Raw genomic sequence first — 23,939 nt, 5'->3', positions numbered from 1 at the left:
ACGTGGGCCCGCCTTCCCGTAGGCCCACCACCCGCAGGAAGGTCCATGAAAGGCCGGTGCATTGTGGGCTGGGTAGCAGTCGTGGCGGGGTGCCTCGACGACCCAATCCCTGGACCAAAACCCTCACAGTGGGGACATGGAATGTCACCTCGCTGGGGGGGAAGGAGCCGGAGCTTGTGCGTGAGGTTGAGAGATACCGGCTAGAGATAGTCGGGCTCACCTCCACACATAGCTTGGGCTCTGGAACCCAGCTCCTTGAAGGGGGCTGGACCCTCCACTACTCTGGAGTTGCCCAGGGTGAGAGGCGGCGGGCTGGTGTGGGCTTGGTTATAGCCCCTCAGCTCAGTCACCATGTGTTGGAGTTCACTCCGGTGAACGAGAGGGTCGCTTCCCTGCGCCTTCGGGTCGGGAAAAGGTCTCTCACTGTTGTTTGTGCCTACGGGCCGAACAGCAGTGCGGAGTACCCGGCCTTCTTGGGGTCCCTGGGAGGACTACTTGATGGTGCTCCAACTGGGGACTCCATTGTTCTACTGGGGGACTTCAACGCTCACGTGGGTAATGACAGTGATACCTGGAAAAGCGTGATTGGGAGGAACGGCCTCCCCGATCTGAACCCGAGCGGTGTTTTGTTGTTGGACTTCTGTGCTAGTCACAGTTTGTCCATAACGAACACCATGTTCAAGCATAAGGGTGTCCATCAGTGCACGTGGCACCAGGACACCCTAGGCCGGAGGTCAATGATCGACTTTGTTGTCGTTTCATCTGACCTTCGCCGCATGTCTTGGACACTCGGGTGAAGAGAGGGGCTGAGCTGTCAACTGATCACCACCTGGTGGTGAGTTGGATGCGCTGGCGGAGGAGGAGGTTGGACAGACCGGGCAGACCCAAACGGATTGTGAGGGTCTGTTGGGAACGTCTGGCTGAGCCCTCTGTTAGGGACATCTTCAACTCCCACCTCCGAGACAGCTTCTCTCGGATGCCGGGGGAGGCGGGGGACATCGAGTCCGAGTGGACCATGTTCTCTGCCTCCATTGTCGACGCGGCTCAAAGCTGTGGACGCATGGTCTCCGGTGCCTGTCGTGGCGGCAATCCTAGAACCCGGTGGTGGACACCGGAAGTACAGGATGCCGTCAGACTGAAGAAGGAGTCCTACCGGGCTATATTGGCCGGTGGGACTCCTGACGCAGTAGATGGGTACCGGCAGGCCAAGCGAGCCGCGGCTCGGGCAGTCCTGGAGGCAAAAACTCGGGTCTGGGAGGAGTTCAGGGAGGCCATGGAGAAAGACTTTCGGTCGGCCTCGAGGAAATTCTGGCGGACCGTTTGGCGCCTTAGAAGGGAGAAGCAGTTCTCTGAGTTGGGGCTCGGAGGCGTGCTCATCCATCACCCAAGCCGAGGTCACCGAGGTGGTTCGTAAGCTCCTCGGTGGCAGGGCACCGGGGGGTGGATGAGATTCGCCCTGAGTACCTCAAGTCTCTGGATGTCGTAGGGCTGTCTTGGTTGACACGCCTCTGCGAAATTGCATGGAGGAAGGGGACAGTGCCGCTGGAGTGGCAAACCGGGGTGGTGGTCCCTCTGTTTAAAAAGGGGGACCAGAGAGTGTGTTCCAACTACAGGGGGATCACACTTCTCAGCCTCCCCGGGAAAGTCTACGCCAGGGTACTGGAGAGGAGATTACGGCCGATAGTTGAACCTCGGATTCAGGAGGAACAATGCGGTTTTCGTCCCGGTCGTGGAACTTTGGACCAGCTCTATACCCTCTGCAGGGTGCTCGAGGGTTCATGGGAATTTGCCCAACCAGTCTACATGTGTTTTGTGGATCTGGAGAAGGCATTTGACCGTGTCCCTCGTGCCATTCTGTGGGGGGTGCTGAGTGATTATGGAGTCCGGGGCCCTCTACTAAGGGCTGTCCGGTCTCTGTATGATCGAAGCAGGAGTCTGGTTCGCATTGGAGAAGTCCTGCCTCAGGTGTTCAAGTATCTCGGGAGTTCAAGTATCTCGGGATCTTGTTCACGAGTGAGGGAACGATGGAGCGGGAGATTGACAGACGGATCGGTGCAGCGTCCGCAGTTATGCGGTCGATGTACTGGACCGTCGTGGTGAAGAGGGAGCTGAGTCGAAAGGCGAAGCTCTCGATTTACCGGTCAATCTACGCCCCTACCCTCACCTACAGTATGGTCATGAAATTTGGGTAGTGACCGAAAGGACAAGATCGCGGATACAAGCGGCCGAGATGAGTTTCCTCCGCAGGGTGGCTGGACGCTCCCTTAGAGATAGGGTGAGGAGTTCGGTCACCCGGGAGGAGCTCGGAGTCGAGCCGCTGCTCCTTCACATTGAGAGGAGTCAGCTGAGGTGGCTTGGGCATCTGTACCGGATGCCTCCTGGACGCCTCCCTAGGGAGATATTCCAGGCTTGTCCCACCGGGAGGAGACCCCGGGGCAGACCCAGGACACGCTGGAGAGACCATGTCTCTCGGCTGGCCTGGGAACGCCTCGGACTCCCCTCGGAAGAGCTGGAGGAAGTGTCTGGGGTGAGGGAAGTCTGGGCATCCCTGCTGAGGCTGCTGCCCCCGCGACCCGGGAACGGATAAAGCGGGAGAAGATGAGTGAGTGAGTGAGTGATTATTATTATAGATAGATGAATGGATGGATGAATGGGATGCCTGGGTCTGGGGGCCATCCATTGTCGGAGGTGTCGCCCTGTTGGGGGGGGTTCCCTCTCTCCGGGCCCATCTCCGGTCCCCGCCGCTGCCTCTGCGGCGGGGCGCCCCTCTGGTCCTGGACGGCCGCTTTTGTGGGGTCGGGTGCGCCGGCCTGCGCCGGCGGCCGGGGCGGCTCTGTATCTCCGGGTAGGCTGGCCTCTGGTCTCGCAGGTGGCGGTGTTACCTGCTTAAAATGAATCAACTGCTGATTATTACAGTGAGCTTTGATATCAGGAAACAGTCCAACAGCTCCTTGTGTTTATAAGAACACAACATAATAGCATAACATAACACTGATGTATAAGGCCATGTAGAATAGTTGCCAAACACTTTCACAAAAATTTTCTTCTCAGAGAAGTAATTCGATTTTTAACAAAGTATTTCACTGCCCTCCAGTCTCGATTCTTCAGGGCTTGAGGTTCTGCAGTGATGCAGCGCTGACAGTCCTCCTTCCCTGGGACTTGGTTCATCAGAATTAATTTCTTTAAATGACGTTCTACTGCAGCACATTCTTCTGTTGTCCAGGCTCTTTTAACAGAAGTTTGTTTACCTAAATGGGCATAAAAAGGACAAGTTACAGAGTACTTGGTTCAGACTTGCTTACTTTTTGTGCCTGTATTGTAAATCGTACTTCAGCCATAACTATTTGTCTCTATTGTATTAATTTACAGAAAGAAGCGACAAGCAGGGCCAGGAAGGTGAAGCTGCTCGACGAGAGAGGGAAAGAGAGCATGCTTTGTCATGAGTGGCAGACCACTTCTTCTGTTTTGGTCTTTTGATTTTTGTTGTGCAGACATAGGCCTAGTTATCCCACAGCCCACCACAATTCTCTGAGCTTTAAATATATCAATATTTAGGTTTATCTCCCCTCCTTACCCCTAAAACCTTGACCATGTAATTAGAAAGCCATGAAGCCTGTGATGCCATGATGCAGATACCAAAGCTTTAAGCTTGTCTTGCATATTATATGTCACACAGTCAAATAACATGGCTTGTTCTTAATGTACCTCTCTTTTTTGCAAACCTCTTCTGGTTTTCTGTAGAGGTCCTCTCTTGTAGGGAGGGGGTCCTCCTCTTCTGATTCCTGAGCTTCTGGTACACTGGCATCTGGTTAGAGAAAAATGTTTAAACAGAAAAATGAGACAGCTATAGATTAAAATATGAATATTAAGTAGACATGAACTGAAACTCGGTGTGTGTGTGTGGAAGAGAAAAGTTGGAAAACCCTTTTGTAGGAAAAATATCTAACAGGGCCCCATTAAGACATGACCTGAACCTTGTGTGTGTGAAACCAGTTAGCTAAATGGAGATCAAATAGAAACTGGAATGTCAAGTTATCAATGCACTTTATAAAGAACTCAATCACATTCATTCTTTCCATTACCTTTGGCCCATCATCTTCAGCAGCATCATCATCATCTTCATCATAAACCTTGGAGGACAGATCAACAGGAGGCACACCCATCTCTCCTTCTGCTGCTTGTGCCTGCTTGGATGTCACCTGGTGTTTAGACATAAAAGAAGAAGACAGTCAGCTCTGACAGGAATCATGAGTCTGGAAATACTTGCAGGTCACAAAAGTTAGCTTACATAAAATCTGCATTTGAAACAGTATGTTACTACTCTACTACTGTTTAATTACTCTTCATGTCCTCAAAGACAACTGACCTAAGGATGCATTTTATATAATAATAATGACATAGACGGATGGAATATTTTTTAAGTTTGTAAAGCAGATTTCTTTTTCACCAACACACCCCGTTCTAAGTGCTGGTTTCAAGCTTGTATTTTTTATTTTATTTTTTTTAGAAAAATATACTTTGAACACAGGTCTTACTATGACTCAAAGATTCTCATTTTATCTCAAGTTGTGTGAAGTGAAACTAACATCTTTAACAATCATGTAGTGTAACCAATGCGTGATCATCATCACCTTTTGACTCCATGGCCATTTTGAATCACCATAGTTGTAATCAAGTTCAGTCCCTACTTCGATGTTCCTCACAGCAAACAGACACAAATGGGGCCTGTTGTTCACTATAACTTTTTTCATGATGCAGTTCGGAGATTTGTGGTTGTCGTTGACTAATCTTCCAAGGGAGCTGTCTTCCTGCATCAATACTAAAAACAAAATAAACAAAAAACAATACATCAAATAAATATAAACTTTATAAAATATATCTTCATATATATCTTCATAGCTTTGTTAGAAGAGCCACTTGAGATTTAAAGTACATTAGGTGTAGTATTTTCATCATTTGTTCATCAAATATTTAAGCATGTTTCAGGTCTAAACAAGAATCCCATAATTGCTACTAAAAATACATATCATATAGGCCTACTTACCACCACTGGCGTTTTTGCCAATCAAACTCATACAGAAATGTACTCTGTGTCTCCGAGTAGTTCCTTGATCTGCATTCTTCTGCTGATATGAATTTCCCCCTGTACTCCAACACGAAAGAACCTAGCTCGATCGGTTCGGTAGCAAACACTCCTCTTCCTACAATGACACAGAATTAAATACATTTAAATAAAAGTCACACCAAGTTGCCTTAACGTTTCTCATAAAAAAAACATTCAGCATAAAAAAAAGTCTATACTCTTTGGCTCCCATGAGCTGACCACAGACCAATATGTCATCTCCCTCCTTTGGGAAGACCTGTGAGCTTGATTTAATTCCCTAAATGCTCTGGAACATACTATCTCAAATAAAGAGATGATGTTACAGGCCAGATTGAATGCATGATTATCATAGGTCGAATTGTGTACTTTTCTTCTCTGTATAGATGTCTTTCTAAAATTGTCTAAAATGTGACATGACTTTTTAAATATGAAGGTTTTCTGTTTAACAGGGACCATCATGTGGTAACTACATGGCCTACAAGTCTGTATTCTAGTTCTCCGTTAGTGGAACTACTTCTATGCATTAACTTAAAATGTTACTATTGAATATGCAAAACAGTTTCACATTTCAATTAGAGTGTTCTATTTGTCCAGCACTTACCTTAATAGTACTTGAATGTGTTGGACACTTTACATACAGCAGAAATAAAATAAATAACTTTACATTTGTATATTTGATTATACCAGTGTGTACCTGAAATTTCTCTTATGGAAATCAGGCTCTATACACACCTACTATATACCTAAACACATTGGATTTAAACAAGACAGACGATTGAAGCCACTTAGGCTATTTCTATAAGATATTTTGTGAATGAAAAATGTTAATAATGAATAGTATCTAAAAATGTGCTGCTGTAATTTCCAACAACTAAAAGCACTAGAGGTCATACCTTTGATATTATTGATAAATCTCACTGCAAACCATGGCTTTTCTCCAGTGGACAGAATATATGAGATCTTCAACAGGCTTTATCCGGGCCTTCCGTTTGGATGTCATTGCGCTGTGAAAATATTTTTATAACATTAAACAGCTGTGTAGCATGAGAAAACAGATTGCTCATACATTAATTATCTTGACTGAACTGTAGCTTAACACATTATTATTTATTTTCTCAATTACAAATATAGCAACTATTTCTCAACACGACTACATTTGAGATGGTTGCTCGGACCCCACAAAGCTTAACTGATGTAGCCATGCCACCGCAACTCTTTCCCTGACCAGACCTGAGGCCCGGAGCTTACCTGACAGGGCCTGGGCCCAAGCCTCGGGTAACAGCTTTAATGACCGGGCCCGTGACTACCGCGAGGCATATAACGTAACCGAACAATTAAGTTTGTTTTACATTGATTATGTGACATTTTTGACTACTTTAACATGACGTTACGTGTGCTGCAATGGTTTGTGTGTGCGTGTGTGTGTCGAGTCCAATTAACTCCAATTAACTCAAAAAAAATCGCCAAAACGCTCAAACTGCACACAAAAGAAACACACAGCGACAACATTTCAAACTACAACAATACTCCCCCGTTTGTATCACTTAAGGACACTTATAACGCAAAATTGTAGCAGGTGGAAAGTAAACCACTTACCTCTCTCTCTGGATTTCTCAGGCAAAGACGAACACGCAAAAGCAGGGGGATGATGTCACCGTGGTTGTGAGGACCCCACCAAAATAAGACGAAAATAACAAAATAAGAGTGACAATAAAATAATATGGCGTGAGGTATTTTTGATGGAATGCATTTACATATCAGAGGTGTCAAAAGTATTCACATCCATGACTCAGGTAGAAGTATAGATACTAAAGTTTAAAAATACTCCTGTAGAAGTTGAAGTATCAAGTTTTTTACTCAAGTAAAATTATAAAAGTACTGGTTTCAAAACTACTTAAAGTATAAAAGTAAAAGTAATGCAAGGGAGAAAAAAGCCATTAAGGACAAACCGGCAACGGCAGCACAATATTGCTCTGCAGTGTGGAGGCACTTTGGGTTTGGGGTGACATACGAGGCCGGCAAGAAAGTTGTGGCCAAAAGTACCACCGTGTGCAAGCATTGTTCGACTCGCGTTATTTACGCTGCCGGCAACACGTCCAACATGTTGAGTCACATGAAGAGACATCACCCCACTCTGTCACTCGACAGCACAAAGTGGGGAGGAACAGAACAAATTATACTCCCCGCAGCTTTTAAACTACCTTTAAATGACAAGTCCGACAAGGCAAAAGCTATAACCGAAGCAGTGGGGTGTTTTATAGCTAAAGATATGCAGCCTTATGCTGTGGTGGAGGGTGTGGGATTTCAGCGCATGTTAAAAGCGCTTGAGCCACGATACAACGTCCCCTCCCGAAAATTATTTAGCAACAGGGTAATACCCGCAATTATGAAGAGACATGAAGAGGAATTGTTAAAGAGTTTTCTGAAGCAGCGTGTGTACCCCTTACTACCGATGGATGGACCTTCAGGGCTACTGAAAGTTTCCTGACTGCAACTGTCCATCACATTACCTCAGAGTGGGAGCTAAAAATTTCTGTTTTACAGACCCGCCCCCTATATGACAGCCACACTAAGCCAGCATCTCTCTGAAGCACTGATAGAAGCAGTGACAGAATGGAAGTTGGAGAGGGGCAGCAGCACACTCCCCGTTACTACAGACAATGCAAAAAATATGATGAATGCAGTCAATGTAACAGCTGGACTGGGGCCACAAATTGGCTGCTTTGCACATACTGTTAATCTTGCAGCCAAGAATGCAGTATCAATAAATCAGGTATCCCGACTCCTGGGAAGAGTTAGGAAGGTGGTAGCATTTTCCATAAGAATGCAACAGCCAGCCATGCTCTCAAACTCAGACGATCCTGGAATTACCAGCTCACAAATTAATTCACAATGTCACAACACGCTGGAACACAACATATGACATGTTAGAGCGTTATGTGGAACAGCAGGCTGCCATCTATTCTGCCCTGATGGACAAGGATATAAAGAAGAATGTCAAGGACATTGCTGTTTTGACTGACAGTGAGGCAAAACTGGCAGAGGATCTGATAAAGATTCTCAAACCTCTAAAGACTGTGATGACACTGATGAGCAGAGAAACATCTCCCTCAGTGTCCATGATCATCCCTCTGCAGAAGATGATACTGAAATCCATGACACCAAGTGAAGAGGACAGCTCCACCTCCAAAGATGTTAAGGCAGCCATCACTAAAGACCTGGAGGGCAGATATGGGAACCCTGAACTTCAGGACTATCTGCACAGAGCCACAGCACTGGATCCAAGATTCCAGTCCCTGCCCTACTTGGAAGAAGCCTCTGTTCAGAAGATCATGGAAATTGAAGAGCAGGTATTGTTTTTCATTTTATTTTGTAATTATAACTGAATTTAAACTAATTTTAGCTATTTTATCATCATCATTACAATTTCTCAATTTTTTAAACTAAACAATGATGAGAAACAATGAAGAGAATTATTTTTGTGTCTTTGCTGCTATGAAAGTGTTGTTATCAATATTTTTAAAACAACTATGCTATTTGTCATTTTATCATGCAGGGTCAACCCAGAGAAGCCCAGATGGCCAGTTCATCCTCAGCTGGTAAGCCAGTGGCATCAGGGATGTCATCTCCTCCCCTGAAAAAATCTGCTATGCCAGAGCTCTTTGGAGAGCTCTTTACAACAGAGGAGAGAGCCACCAAGCCTTTGTCCCACATCATTAAGGAGGAAATCACAGCATACAGGGTCACAGCCTGCATTCCTGTGGATGCAGATACACTTGCTTGGTGGAAAAGCAACGAACATAAGTATCCTCACATTGCTAAGTTAGCACGACGTTACGTTGCAGTCCCAGGTACATCTGTACCAAGTGAGCAAATTTTTTCCACTGCAGGGGACATTGTCACTGCAAGTAGATCTCGTCTCTTAGCAGAGAATGTGGACATATATGTGTATATGTTAGTTCTGGTGTATGCTGCACTTAAATTTCAAGTGGCAAACTCATTATTTTATTTTAGATGGCACAGTGACACTTTAAGTTTTTATAAGAAATCCAGCGTTATTTATTTGTATTTCAAACACTGCAGTGCACAGGCCTGGCGATAAATTTGATATTTCATGGTTTGTATTAATGGGCGTGGCAAAATGGCTCAACAGCGCCCCCCAGAAAACTTTGTGCCTCAAGCCCCACAATACGGTTTGACGTACATGCACGAAAATCAGTACACACCTGTATCATGTCGCAACTTAAAGAAAAGTCTCTTGGCGCCATGGCCGAAACCGAACAGGAAGTCGGCCATTTTGAATTAATTGTGTAATTTTGGCGCAAGTTATGCCATTCCTTCGGCAATTAATACGGCCCGAACCGTAACGTGCACCCAGGTGTGTTATACATCAAAATGTGCATCTCCATCTTGCGACTACGCGCATTACTTTTCTCTTTCAAAAGTGTTACTGTGTCGACGCTAGACGCCAAAAAGCGCGTCCCCCCTTCATCTGATTGGTCCATATTTGATAGTTCCCCAAAAGGCACCAAATTTGGCATGCAAGCCAGGCCTTGCGATAAATTTGATATTTCATGGTTTGCATTAATGGGCGTGGCAAAATGGCTCAACAGCGCCCCCTAGAATACTTTTCCCTGCCATAACTTTTGAATGGTTTGACATAGAGAGTTGTGGGTGGTGTCACCTGAATCGGTATTGAGTCCTTGAGCTTCATTGGCCTGAATTAGCCCCGCCCCTTCTTCTGATTGGTTGTCCCTATTTTCTGCTATAACTTTTGAATGGTTTGACATAGAGAGTCGTGGGTGGTGTCACCTGAATCGGTATTGAGTCCTTGAGCTTCATTGGCCTGAATTAGCCCTGCCCCTTCTTCTGATGATCTTCTGATCACAGCTGCTGGTGGCCTTCTACCGGTCCACCATAGAGAGCCTGCTGACCCATGCCGTGACAGTGTGGCACTCCAGCTGCACGGAAGCAGACAGGAAGAGGCTGCAGAGGGTGGCAAACACAGCACGGAAGATCATCGGCTGCCCTCTGCCCTCTCTGCCATCCCTGTCTGACATCTACAGCTCCCGCTGCCTCAACAGGGCAAGGAACATTTTAAAGGACAACACCCACCCCGGTTTCCACTTTTTCAAATTTCCACTTTTTCGACCTGTTGCCCTCTGGGAGGCGCTTCAGGTCCCTACGAACCCGTACAAAAAGATTCAGGGACAGCTTCTTCCCCAAAGCTGTGAACTTTCTCAACCTATAAGCTACTTCATATTTTCTGTGCAATATTTTCTACCTTCTATCCACAATGTCCCAATATTTTATATATATATATTTTACTATCTATGTGCAATACTCCCATCCTTTCAAGGGCAATATTATTCTTCCATCCATTTAAGTGCAATATCCCCCCACCCATCCATGTACATTTTTTATCCTCCCATTCACTCATTTATAGTGTGTGTATATATATACATTTATGTTTCCTTGTTTACATAGTCTTTGCATGTGTGCACTTTGACGGAGCTGCTGCCTAATTCACTGTACCTGTACATTGATAATAAAGGCTATTCTATTCTATTCTGGTTGTCCCTATTTTCTGCTATAACTTTTGAATCGTTTGACATACAGAGTCGTGGGTGGTGTCAGACTCGGTTTTGAGTCCTTGACCATAATTAGTGAAAATTAGCCCCGCCCCTTCTTCTGATTGGTTGTCCCTATTTTCTGCCATAACTTTTGGATGGTTTGACACAGAGAGTCGTGGGTGGTGTCATTTCTTATATGCTTATAGGGGACGGTGGCCATGAGTGCGAGGGCCCGTTCATCGCTGCTTGCAGCTTTAATTTTTCTTCAGTTTTCTAAGTGCATGCTTTTTCTTCAGTTTTTTTATCACTTTTATAAAACCGCCTTAGTTAAAAACAGAAATGCAGGTTGCATGCCGCAGGAGAAGATAACTTTTTCTCTGGGGTAAGTTATCACTCTAAGTGCATGCTTTTTCTTCTTCCTCGAAACTTCAGCTGGTGTTTGCTTTACTGAGATCATCCATCCAGCCTTTGTAAATACACTGGGTATATTGATTGAAAACAGTCAGAGTGAGGACTCATCCGTTGATCTTCCTGCCGTTCTACTATGCAGTATTTCCCCTTCTGCAGCTGCATCATTAATCTTCCCGTTATTGGAGAAATGCACTGACATCTCTCCATAAAATGGCACTTAATTTATGCATTATTTATGCCTCATTTATGTGCTTGAGTCCTCCTACTATTTATCAAATGTCCCTTCTTATGTCAAAACATGGAAATTGAGTGCCATTACTCATGATACTTGCAGCAAACACATCAGGGGACAGGGAGGCACGGGGGATCTCTTCTCACTGTCACAAGAAAGTCCTATCTAAGAGGCTGTGTGGCAGGAAAAAGACAGGGACATTGCAACATGTGACACATTGCAAATAAACATAGACGACAACACATGACTACTTCTCTTCTTTATAATTAAGGTGCCTGTTTTCTATTTTAGGTTGAAGTTTGTATCTTGCTTTTGTTTACAATGTTTCAGCAGATGTTTGCATGACAAGTGATGAATAATTCATGCAGCAGAAACACTTGAACTCCTAAATGGTCCAAATAAGAGGATACCTTGATGCTGTCTGTGCAGAGTGCTGCAGCGATGTTTGGCAAGCCTGAAAGCAATATAACTCCAACCCCTTTCACAGCCACACAACTTGGGCTTCTTTACCTCCATGGTCTGGGAGCAAGGTGTGTCACGCTTCACAGATCACCCAGATGCTCTCACCTGCCCTGCCACTGCAGCCACGCATCACCAGCCAGCAACTCCACGGGAACTTAACCCTCTGGATAACCTCTGCAGCCTCAGCTGTCACCACCTCACTGTGACTCTGAATACAACTTCAATGAAAAACCTTTTTTTTTTGTTAACAGATTTGACATTTTTCGGGGGCTTCAATATGCAGATCAGAACTCCAGAAATCTAAGGAAAAAATTAAAAAAATGAAATAAATAAAAAAAAAACACCAGTACGGGAAGAAGGAGGAAAATTATTTAAATGGGATATTTTTAAATGCATTTGGGCATCTGTACCGGATGCCTCCTGGACGCCTCCCTAGGGAGGTGTTCCAGGCATGTCCCACCGGGAGGAGACCCCGGGGAAGACCCAGGACACGCTGGAGAGACTATGTCTCTCGGCTGGACTGGGAACGTCTCGGACTCCCCTCGGAAGAGCTGGAGGAAGTGTCTGGGGTGAGGGAAGTCTGGGCATCCCTGCTGAGGCTGCTGCCCCCGCGACCCGGCAACGTATGAAGCAGGAGAAGATGAGTGAGTGAGTGAGTGAGTGAGCATTTGTGCAATGCTCCATTGTGTTTTTAAAGATTTATTTGCACACTTCATGCAAGAGCACATGAAATATGCTAACTTAACTTTTGAGGTAGTTTCTTTCATTTTATTACTTACAGCTGACTTAACTCACTCTAGTCTTTGCGGCCTGGAGGTTTATGATTGACTCATTCTCTGGTGTTTACATTTATTTTAAAACATGTTGATGGTTTGAAGTAATTACTCTGGTCATCCTGAGGGGTATTCCAGAAAGCAGGTTCAACTAACTCTGAGTTTAAACCTGAACTCTGAGTTGACTTACCCTGAGATAGGAAACTCAGAGTTTTCGGTTCCAGAACAGCGGATATGAGTTAGTTCAATCAACTCTGAGTTTGTTAACCTTGAGTTAAGTGCGTGCATGAACAAAATAAAAAGCCACCATCAATGGAGCCCTGATACGATTTACCATGGCAACCGGCGACAGCAAAAGATCCACATACTTGTTTTTTTCAAACTTTAACATTTCAATTTACAAAATCCCTTTGAGGAAACATAAGTTTGCGTCTGAAGATCCACATACATCACGCCACTGGAGTTAGAAATGTTAATACGTGCGTATGGCGAGTATGAGAGCATATTTCGGAAAAAAACACCACAGTTGCAGCAGCAAAGGAGAGACAATCGGCGTGGGAGAAAGTTGCTGCAGTCAATGTGTAAGTTTGAATGCAGTATTCATTTAACATTTAAGCACACTCTTATAATATTACAGATGAAAACAGTGGTGGAATGGTATTGAATGAAATTGTATTGTCATTTAGATCAGGGGCATCAATTGGGTACGGCAGCTGCCACACCTCGGCTTCAGGGGAAAATGTAAATGTTTTTTGTTTTTTTTTATTTATGGCAGTGGTTCTCAATCCTGGTCCTCGAGTACCACTGCCCTGCATGTTTTAGGCCACGTTTACACGTAGCCGGGTATTTACAAAAACGGATATTTTCCCCTCTACGTTTTCAAAAAAATCCTCGTTTACACGGACCCGCATGAAAACGCTGTTAACGTCATGCCAGCCAATCAGAATCCTGGAAAAACATCAACAAATGACACGTGTGTAACTTCCAGTTAAGGCTGATTTATGGTTCCGCGTTACACCAACGCAGAGCCTACGGCGTAGGGTACGCGGCGACGCGCACGTACGATGCGCGTCGCTGCGTACCCTTCGCCGTCGATTGAACGCGGAACCATAATTCAGGCTTCATGCTGCTGGCTGACGCGCTCACAGGCTTGAATGAGCAGGAGGCTGGACGGGGGGGGGGAGTTACTTTTAAGTGTGACTTTAGAATATAAAACAGGTAAAATACAAGAAAATATTGACGGTGGCCAAACTAATTGTAAACACAGGTCGCACACATGACGCTGGTGAGTTTCTGGTGCATAATGTGACGTTCTGAAGCTTAACTCTCCGTTTTCCTCCGTTTTCCTCCGGGAAAACGGAGTTTTTGAAAATCTCCACTTTGGCCGGAGTTTTCAGAAATGATAGTTTTTGGTGACTTTGAGCTGCGTTTCCGTGTAAACGAACGGCCAAAACGCATGAAAACGCCTCCGTTTTTGTAAAAACCCGGCTACGTGTAAACGGGGCCTTAGATGTTTCCCTGCACCAACACATCTGATTCTAATTAAAGGTCCTAATTAGCTTTTCACCAAGGTCTGCACAGCTCTGTTGATGACACAGGTACTTTTATCACGGTGCGCTGAAGCAGGGTAGCATCTAAAACATGCAGGGCAGTGGTACTTGAGGACCAGGATTGAGAAACACTGATTTATGGAATTACTCTGTGTCTATTTATATTGATTTATTCTATTACCGTACTTAATACATATACAATAACTACAAATGCATATCAGAACAACATGATGGATTTCAATAGGTATTATCTTTCCCAACACTTGTGTACCCCCCTCATATCTTGAAATGTGATGTCCCAGTGTCCCTGACGACAGTGGTCGCTATCAATCTCGTTTTTAGCGCGCTCTGCAGTGTTACTAACTTACAAAAATGAAAAGGAAGCAGACAACCACGCAATTTAAAAAAAAAAAGAAAGAAGGCAAGTGATGGGTCCAATGTTGCCCCAGCAGCAGAATATATTAACGAGGCTGTTAGCCAATGATGGATTAATTATGTAAGTTCATTTTAAGGTAAGATATCAAATCCCCCTACCCTCTTATAAATCTGTTTAAGGGAAATATTTGACATTTTTTTTGCTCTCTCTCTTTCTCTCTTCTGTTCCCTCCCTCTCCTTTTTGCATTTGGACTTTAACTGTTTGAAGTTAAACTCAGATGTCCCTGTGATATTGTTGCACTGACATAGTGAATAAAATGATCCTGAGTTAAACTGCGTTTGTCAGATACGCTTTTTCTACTCTAACTCTGCCGCTTGCTGTCCGTGGTGCAGAAAACGGATGCGTATTGCGTAAAGGCCCATTGGCTGAATTGACGCCACTGAGGGAGGAGACAGAGAGAAACTCAGGGTTTATTGAAGAAAACCTGCTAGCGAGCAGGTTAGGTTCACAGGGTCAGCTCCCGTAGTAACTGACTCAGAGTTTGAGTTACATCGCTCTCTGGAACTGAAAACTTTCCCTCATCTCAGGGTTAACAAACTCAGAGTTTTCACAAAACCCGCTTTCTGGAATACCCCTCAGGTAGATGAAATAATGTTGTTTGTTGGACACAATTGAGGTTAAGCTTAAAGAAATCTGTTTTTTTCTTGTGGAAGTTCTGAGATGCAGAGCAGAAATTGCTGTAGCATGGTGAGTCAAAAATGTCAGGCATTTCAAGCAGTTGTACAGAGATGTCTTTAGATTAATAGAAGACAAAAATTATTTAAATTAGTACCAGAAAATTATTTAAATTAGTAGCAGAAACAAGATTCAAGATTCTTTATTTGTCACCTATAGGGGCTGGCATCTGCAACTTGTCAGTCATCCAGTCAAGGTAAATGTCCAACTGCAGATGGAATTCTCCCTTAAGCTTCAAGATCAATGCTGAGATGACGTTTGTGTTGAAGGTCAAGCTGTAAACGATGTAGAGCATTCTTAAATATGTAATTATATTCAGGTAGGGGAGAGCAGTGTGTATTGCCAGAGCAACTGCCTCTTCTGCTCTGTTCAGTGCGTAAGTGAACAGTAGGGTGTCCATACTGTTAGGGAAGCGCAGATGTGGGTTTTTACAAGGTGCTCCACATATTTCGTTATGATTGATTTCATCATGACTAAAGTCCAACACAGGGACGTGGTGTGCAGCCATATTGATAATTGCTATTTGCATTTTTTAAACTCTGTAGCTCAGACTGCATGCAGAAATGTTAACTTCCTCCTTTGTAATTTATTTTCAAACTTTCTTTCAGCTCGTTGGTCGTAAAATGCTAATTTTTTTGCAAGCCATGTGCATGTGTGTTTGTTTTTCTGGTTGTACTGTTTTAGGTATTTTATTTGCTTGTTTAGTTTTTCTGTTGGTTTGGAAACAATAATAAAAAAATATTAATTTTACAACATAGAAGAAAACACATGTGCATGCGTTCATGGTTTTTTACACAGACGCAACAGTTTTGCATGTGTGGTGATAAAATAAATGTGATCCATCTTCCATCACGGTGACTGACCTGACTCCCTTCACAACAGGAGCAAAGCCTGAAATGTATGTTTTGCCCCCAAGACCAAGAATCAGCGATGACAGCATTTGAACTCAACCATGGAGGCGGTTCTCCCTCAGCAGATGATGCAGCTGCTGATCCTTATATAAACTGCAGCAGATGTGGAGGCACTGACAGCACTTATCTGCATGAAAATGAACATAAACCAGCAAACAAGGACGTGTGTGTGTGAAGAAAATGCATTTGTTTTTACTTTTTGTCTCAGCCACTGCACCACCTACTTTTAACGATGCACATTTCTACCGTAGGTTGTCCTGCGTGTTTATGCAGTGTAAAAGTTGGGTATAATTTCAAAATATTAAAAAAAAAAAAATTCCACACAAAATGCATTATATATCTACAATCTCTTTTAAGATCATTTGTCACAGTTCAAAATTCTGGGAATATGTATTCTACATTTTTTATACATAAAACTCCCTGATCACCATCTGTGTGGGTGGTTACTCTTCAGAGCTTGTGGGTTCTACACAACATCTTAGTTACTTCTGTGCCCCTCTGGACAGAGGCCCCTGGTGTTTTTCCCAGTGTGGAGGTCACAGGGCTGAATGCTTCAGTTATCACTGTCACTGCAGCTGTCTTCACATTCCACATCTTTTCTGTTTCCCACTGTATTTGGAAGCTGCACATCATTTCAGTTACGTGTAATTGGATGCCATGTATGTGGTGCTTGCCTTGTCTAGTGGGCATCTATTTTTGCAGATTTTGGCAGATTTTGGTGACTCCCGTCATGAATCTCGAGGAGCTTTCTTCTTTTGGCATCAGTTGCTTTCATCTCCACCTAGAAGTGGGGTGTCTGTTTATTGGCCTTGTGATGGACTTGTGACCAGTCCAAGGTGTCCATCCACCTTTTAGCCAAAGTATGGTTTGGACAAGCTCCAGCAGACTTCCATGACCCCGAATAAGAAGAAGTGAGTTTCATGAAACACAGGAAAAGATGTAAAATTCCTTTGTGCAGGCACAAGCGTGAGAGTGTGTGTGCGTGTTGATGGTGAGTGATTGTTGCAAGGGAGGGGGGGTGGGGGGGTGGGGTGAGGTTTTAATTTAGGACGCATCGTCAGTAGTGTTCCTCCAGGTCATGGGGTGTTTCGGCCACACTATACACCCTCTCCAGAGGTGGCCAGCTCAGGGTGATCAGCCCTAAACTTGCGTCAATCCAAACTCGCCCTGAGAGTGACTGACATCTCAAGGGACTCTGCATGGCAGGGGCGTCCTTTTCCCTGAGTCAGGCCTAGGCTGACCGCATACCTTCTGGTTGGCTACTTTGGGCCCCAGCTGGGATCTTTCCTCCTCATAAACAGCCACTGGCTGCTTCTTTCGGCTGCTTCCGATGCAGCTTTGATGGCTGAACGCAGGCTTTGGCCTCTGATTCCCAGGTCTGCAAACAGTCTGGTAGTAGATTTTGCCACAAACCCTCTGAACCCCACCTCCACTGGGCGGCCAAAGTATGGTTTGGACAAGCTCCAGCAGACTTCCATGACCCTGAATAAGAAGAAGTGAGCATATAGTGAGTGGATGGATGATATCTGATTACCGCTTGTTTACCGACTTTGTTTCTCTTCTTCATTTTCAGGATCTTCTATACTCTTTGTAGTTATTCGCTTGTTATAAATACATACTCAGGTGTCTATGGTGTCCTCTCATTGATGTTGTTCCTGAGATCTGTTGGATATTCTCCTTTGGTTTTTTGGTTACAGTCCAAAGGACGTCATCTACAAGAGACATGACTTATGTCTCCACTTTTCACACATCTTTATATCCTCCTTCTTATGTTATAGTTTCAGGACTTCATTAATAGCTGTATTCTATCTATTATTTCTAACTTGCTTTGCATTATATTTATGAGGATTAAACACCTTATGTCTCTATTAAAATTGAAATGCAGCAAGATAATAAACTGGTGAAACTGAATGATATGGTGGATTTAATTATTAAAATATTGATCCAAAAAAGACGCTGTATGCTGATGCAGTTGCCTGGGGCAAGTGATGAAAAGGATGGAGAGCCCAGAACAGAGCCTATATAAATAGTTAATATCCCAAACTTTTAGTCTTATTTCTGTTTCAAAAATAGTAAAGTATACATGAGAAGGACATGCAATCTGTAGCTGTTAATGTGAGTGAGTCATGGCACTGAAAAAAAAATTCCTGTAGCCACATGATTTTATAAAAAACTAAATTCCTCCAGGTTTTTCGCATGTTTTTTATAGGCAGTAGAATTTAAAATAAAGCTTTGTGAGTTTTGTGCAGAGACAGCATGGGTTGAGCTGGAGGGCATGTGGTAGTAATTGCAAGGTATAAATAGGATATAAATATTCAAAGCATGCACAATATGCAATTAACAGTAAGTTCAGGTGCTACTGAAATTTTAATTTCTCCATTTAAATGGAATGCAGGTAAGTTAATGTCAGTAATCCCCTCCAGTTATCTACAGTTGTGATAATGTTGCAGTCATGTTCTTTCTGTTTTTGTTTAGCCTTCCACTTTTTTCTTGCACACTGACCAAATTAAAAGCACTGCAGCTGAATCTCAGGACTCTGCTGTCCTTATGCAGATAAATAGATTAAACTAGATTGTGACAAGTTAGTCGCTGAAGGGGTCAGTCTACAGAATTCATCCAGGAGAAGATATGTCTGAAGACTGAAGATGAAGACAGTGACAGTTAGGATCAGACCGATGACAGCCAAACCAAGATAGTGGCTGGACATTTTGCTAGAGGAAAAATTTGATATGGATATGAACTGACAATGACATAAGTAAAAATAAGTGACTAAGCAAAATAAATTCTCATATACGAAATGAGTAAATTACTTACAGAAGGAGTAACAGCAAGCGAAGGACCCTTGAGTGTTGATTTTAGCATACAATTATTATGAAGTGTCTTCTCAATGAAAGAAAGAAGACATATGAGTGGAGTGAAGGTGCTCATGCCCTCTGGCCTTGGGCCTGTTTATTAATACACATTACTTTTTAATGTCTCATGGTAAATTATGTATTGGAATTGTGACATTATGCAACTTACCAACTTACCTGTAGGCAATCTGATTGATGAAAGAGGCCAGGAGGGGCCTTGGCCCCCTGATGACAACATGAAGATATAAATTAGAGCTCAGATGTTAACCATGAGAATTTACACTGACATGAAGGCAGGAGATGACAGGAGCACAGCTTATGGTGGTGAAATGGTAATTAAGTTATATTATACACCACTGGTTACGAAAAATGTCTTTAATTTAACTTCAGAAATTTATCAAATCTTTACAATGCATGCCAAAAATAATGGAATTGACCGTGAGAATACTAACAAGAAATACAAACTATAAGGAAAAGAATGTAATTGTTCTATATAACGGTTCAATATAATTAATAATGTCATTGAAATTTTCAATTATTGCATCAAAAACTATAAAAGACAGTTTAAGGCAAGGCAAATTTATTTATATAGCACAATTCAACACAAGGTAATTCAAAGTGCTTTACATTGACATTAAAAGCGGCAAGACATAATTAGACAGTAAATAACAAATAGGTAAGAATAAGAAAAGAAGTAAAATAATAAAAAGCACAAGCTGTTAAAAATAAGGGCAGTAGAGTACAGCAGGTAAGTTTAATTTAAGAGTACGCTTGAGTAAACAGTAATGTTTTTAACCCTGATTTAAAGGATCTACAGTTGGAGCAGACCTCAGGTCTACAGGAAGTTTGTTCCACCGGTGAGGAGCAGAATAACTGAACGCTGCCTCACCTTGCTTGGTTCTGGTTCTTGGGACACACAACAAACCAGATCCAGAAGACCTAAGGGGTCTGGGAGCTTCATAGGAACTAACAGATCAACCATGTATTTTGGTCCAAGACCATTCAGTGCCTTGTAGACCAGCAGTAAGATTTTAAACTCTATCCTTTGAATAACTGGAAGCCAGTGTAGTGATTTCATGACCGGTGTAATGTGGTCCAGTTTCCTGGTGTTTGTAAGGACTCTGGCGGCAGCGTTCTGGATCAGCTGCAGCTGCCTGATTGATTTCTTGTTAAGGCCTGTAAAGATGCCATTGCAATAATCCAACCTACTGAAAATGAATGCATGAATATGTTTTTCCATGTCTTGTTTAGACAGAATCCCCTTAATTCTAGCAATGTTTTTCAGGTGGTAATAGGCAGATTTAGTGATTAACTTTAGATGGCTGTTGAATTTCAGGTCTGAGTCAATAATTACACCAAGATTTCTGGCTTGATTCGTAGCTGTCAATGACATGGAGCCAAGGTGAGCGCTGATCTTTTCCCTTTCATTTTTAGGGCCAAAAATGATCAGCTGGAGAAAATTCTGGCACATGCACTCATTGATTCGATGAATACAGTTACACAATGAGATCAGGGGCCTGTAGTCATGTGGTGACACTGAAATATAGAGCTGTGTGTCATCCGCATAAGTATGGTAGGAAATATTGTGATGTTCCATAATCTGAGCTCGGGGTAGCATATAGATGTTGAATAGAAGCGGTCCGAGAATGGACCCTTGAGGAACCCCACATGTGATCTTGGTTGTCTTAGACTCATGGTTTCCAATTGACACAAAAAAGGCCCTATCATGCAAGTAAGATTTAAAGAGCATATTGCAGGTTGGAGACCCCTGTGAATCAATGTGTAGGAAAATAATGTAGGAACTGAATTTTCATTGAAATACGCATAAATATATACTACAGTGACCTCTGGAGTTGTTTTTGTGAGAGTATTTTACTTCCCCATCTGAAAAAGCTGAACCGGAAGTGACGTAGCGGGAGGGAGCGTGGTGAATTTCAACAATAGGAAAAATAATGGATCTTAATGTTAGTTGTGACACTGAAGAGGTTGTGAATGTGTATTCAGACCAATATGACGGGCCACAGCCTTATAATTACGAACCCGTTAGGCCCTCCACGTTCTTTTGATTGACAGCTGAAACTCGCTTTTTAAAAGGCTGATTTATGGGTCCGCGTTACACCAATGCAGACCCTACACCGTAGGCTACGCCGTTGATTTTACGCGGAACCATAAATCAGCCTTTATTCACTGCAGCACCCGCCCGTGCGCCTTCCTGAAAGAAACTCCGAAAATAACTCCTTAAAAACGGGTGAGTACTTGTAATCTGTCTACGTTTGTACTTTCTAAACAGAAAACAGGCTTATTATCTTCTCTTTCTTCTGATTAAATGCATCCGAAATAGCTGGGTATTTTTAAAACCGAATATTTCCCCCCCTTAGTTTATCCACATTACATCATCGTTAAAAAAAAAAAAAACCTTCCACACATAAACGAAGATCTGCGTTTTCGACCACATTCATAAGCATTCCAAACCTGTAGATCATCTGGTCTTCCGGCCTCCGGGCCACCTCTGCGGCGCCGCTTCACCGGGAGCGGTGTCTCCTTCTCGGGTAACGAGCTCGAGTCCCCCGGTGTCCCACCACGGAGCTGCAGCGTTAATCGACGTTAATCGACGTTAATCGACGGTGTCAAGAACAGAGACCATTTATTTAATAAATAGCTTGGAGAACAGATGGTGGATCATCTGTAGTTCTGGGTCGCACGTTAGACGTGAGACTCAGAGCAGATTTGTTGTTGTTTTGGAGCATAATGCGACGTTCGAAAACGCTAAACTGCTCTCTGTCTCTGTCTTCACGCATCTACATAAACAGAGTTTTCAAAAATCTTCACTTTGCCTGGAGTTTTTTTAAACATTCGTTTATTTGCGTTTTCATGTGGATGACAGGTCCAAACGTAGGAAAATATCTTGGGTTTAGCAGATACCCGGCTACGTGTGTACGGGGTCTGTGCAGTCAGATGGGGCAGCTGTGGAGACGTCTCCCTGCCGCTGCGTCATATGACGCGGTGTTCGAAAAAAAAAGCGTTTGTAGGAGCTTGGCTAAAATCCGCCATTTTTTCCTCTGAATACGTGCCCTTATGTCTTGTAAAACATATTAAATCCTACATTAACTTCTCACATAGTCATTTTCACATAAGGTCAGGTATCATTTTTGAAAAAATTCTAACCTGCAATATGCTCTTTAAACCATTGAAGCACAGTGCCGGTAAGTCCCACCCACTTTTCCAGTCTGCTGAGAAGAATGTTATGATCAACTGTGTCAAATGCAGCACTCAGATCCAATAATACCAGAACAGAGGATTTGCAAGCATCATTATTCAGATGAATATCATTTAAGACTTTGATGAATACAGTCTCAGTGCTGTGGTGTGGCCGAAATCCAGATTGAAATACATTAAAGAGGTTGTTTTGCATCATAAAAGCACAGATTTGCTGGAAAACCACCTTTTCAATGATTTTCCCCAAAAATGGAAGATTTGATATTGGCCTATAGTTACTAAGTGTTGTAGCATCCAGATTTGATTTTTTTAGAAGAGGTTTGATTACTGCAGTTTTCAACGCCTGGGGAAACTGGCCTGTTTGAAGAGAAGTATTTATTATCTGCAATACATCCAGCGCTATGCAATTAAAAACTGTTTTAAAAAAGTTTGAAGGCAGAATATCAAGACAGCATGTTGTGGGCTTTAATTTTGAAACTGTTTCCGTTAGGGTTGTATTATCTAATATGCTGAACTGTCCCAGCTTTACCACAGGATAGGAAGGCCAGAGTGTTATCATTCCTGAGGTGGAGCACATCGCTTGTCTTATCTGTAATATTTTGTTTGTGAAAAAGTCAGCAAAGTCATTACAGGTCTTTTTTGACATCAGTTCAGGTGGGATTGAGGCTGCAGGGTTTGTCAGTCTTTCTACCACAGAAAACAGTGCGCGAGTATTATTACTGTTTCTATTGATAATCTCTGAAAAATACGATTGCCTTGCATTCTTCAGTTTCTGGTTATAGTTGCGAAGACTCTCTTTATAACTGTTGTAATATACCTGAAGTTTCTTTTTGCGCCACTTGCGTTCTGCTTGTCTACATATCCTTCTCTGTGCTTTAACCATTGTGGCGTTTCTCCAGGGTGACTTTTTCCTCCCGGACAGAACTTTGGTCTTAATTGGGGCGATAGAATCAATAACAGTCATAACATTGGAACTGAAACTGTTAACAAGGTCATCAACTAGAACTGAGGAAAGGGTTTGTGATGGTGTAAAACCCTGGATGAATAATGCACAGGTGTTATCATTTATATAACACTTTCTGATTACCTCTGCTTCACCTTTCATAGGATTGGCAACAGTGGTAATTTTAAACAAAACACAGTAGTGATCAGACAGAGCAACATCGTTCACCACAACCTCTGAGATATTAAGGCCCTTGGAAATAATTAAATCTAAAACATGTCCCCGGTTATGCGTTGAATCTTTGAAATGCTGGGAAAGCCCAAAATTATAAATAATATATATAAATCCTTAGGAGACACTTGTGAGATTCGAGGATGACATGCTATACTCAACAGATTAGCAGATTTAATTGAACTTTTTTCATTTCTCACCAGTTTGATACGTTTTCTGTTACCTATCATCACAGGGATAGATAAAGCTGATTTTACTCCATGGGGCCCAGACTTTTCCTGGGACAGAACAATGTTAATATTGACATCACAGCCTGGACCTGGCCCATATCAGACATCACTGATATGGTAGTTCAGAGGAGGAGGGGGGGGCGGTGACTTTTGGCTGACCGCTGTTTCCGGGGTGGTGATTTGGGAGGGGTTGGGTGATGTGGGGGGTTAAACAAAGGATTTTGGCGTGGTGTTAGTTGTAATCCAATGTTCACCAAGTTGTTCATCCTCTCAGTAAATTCCAGAAGTGGGGACTCCTGACTACTTGGAGAGCTGGGGGGGTGAGGGTTTGGTGTTTCC

The sequence above is a fragment of the Cololabis saira genome, chromosome 11 (assembly GCF_033807715.1).
Source record: "Cololabis saira isolate AMF1-May2022 chromosome 11, fColSai1.1, whole genome shotgun sequence".
In the NCBI taxonomy this organism is placed as follows: Eukaryota; Metazoa; Chordata; class Actinopteri; order Beloniformes; family Belonidae; genus Cololabis; species Cololabis saira.
This window is presented reverse-complemented; position numbering follows the sequence as displayed.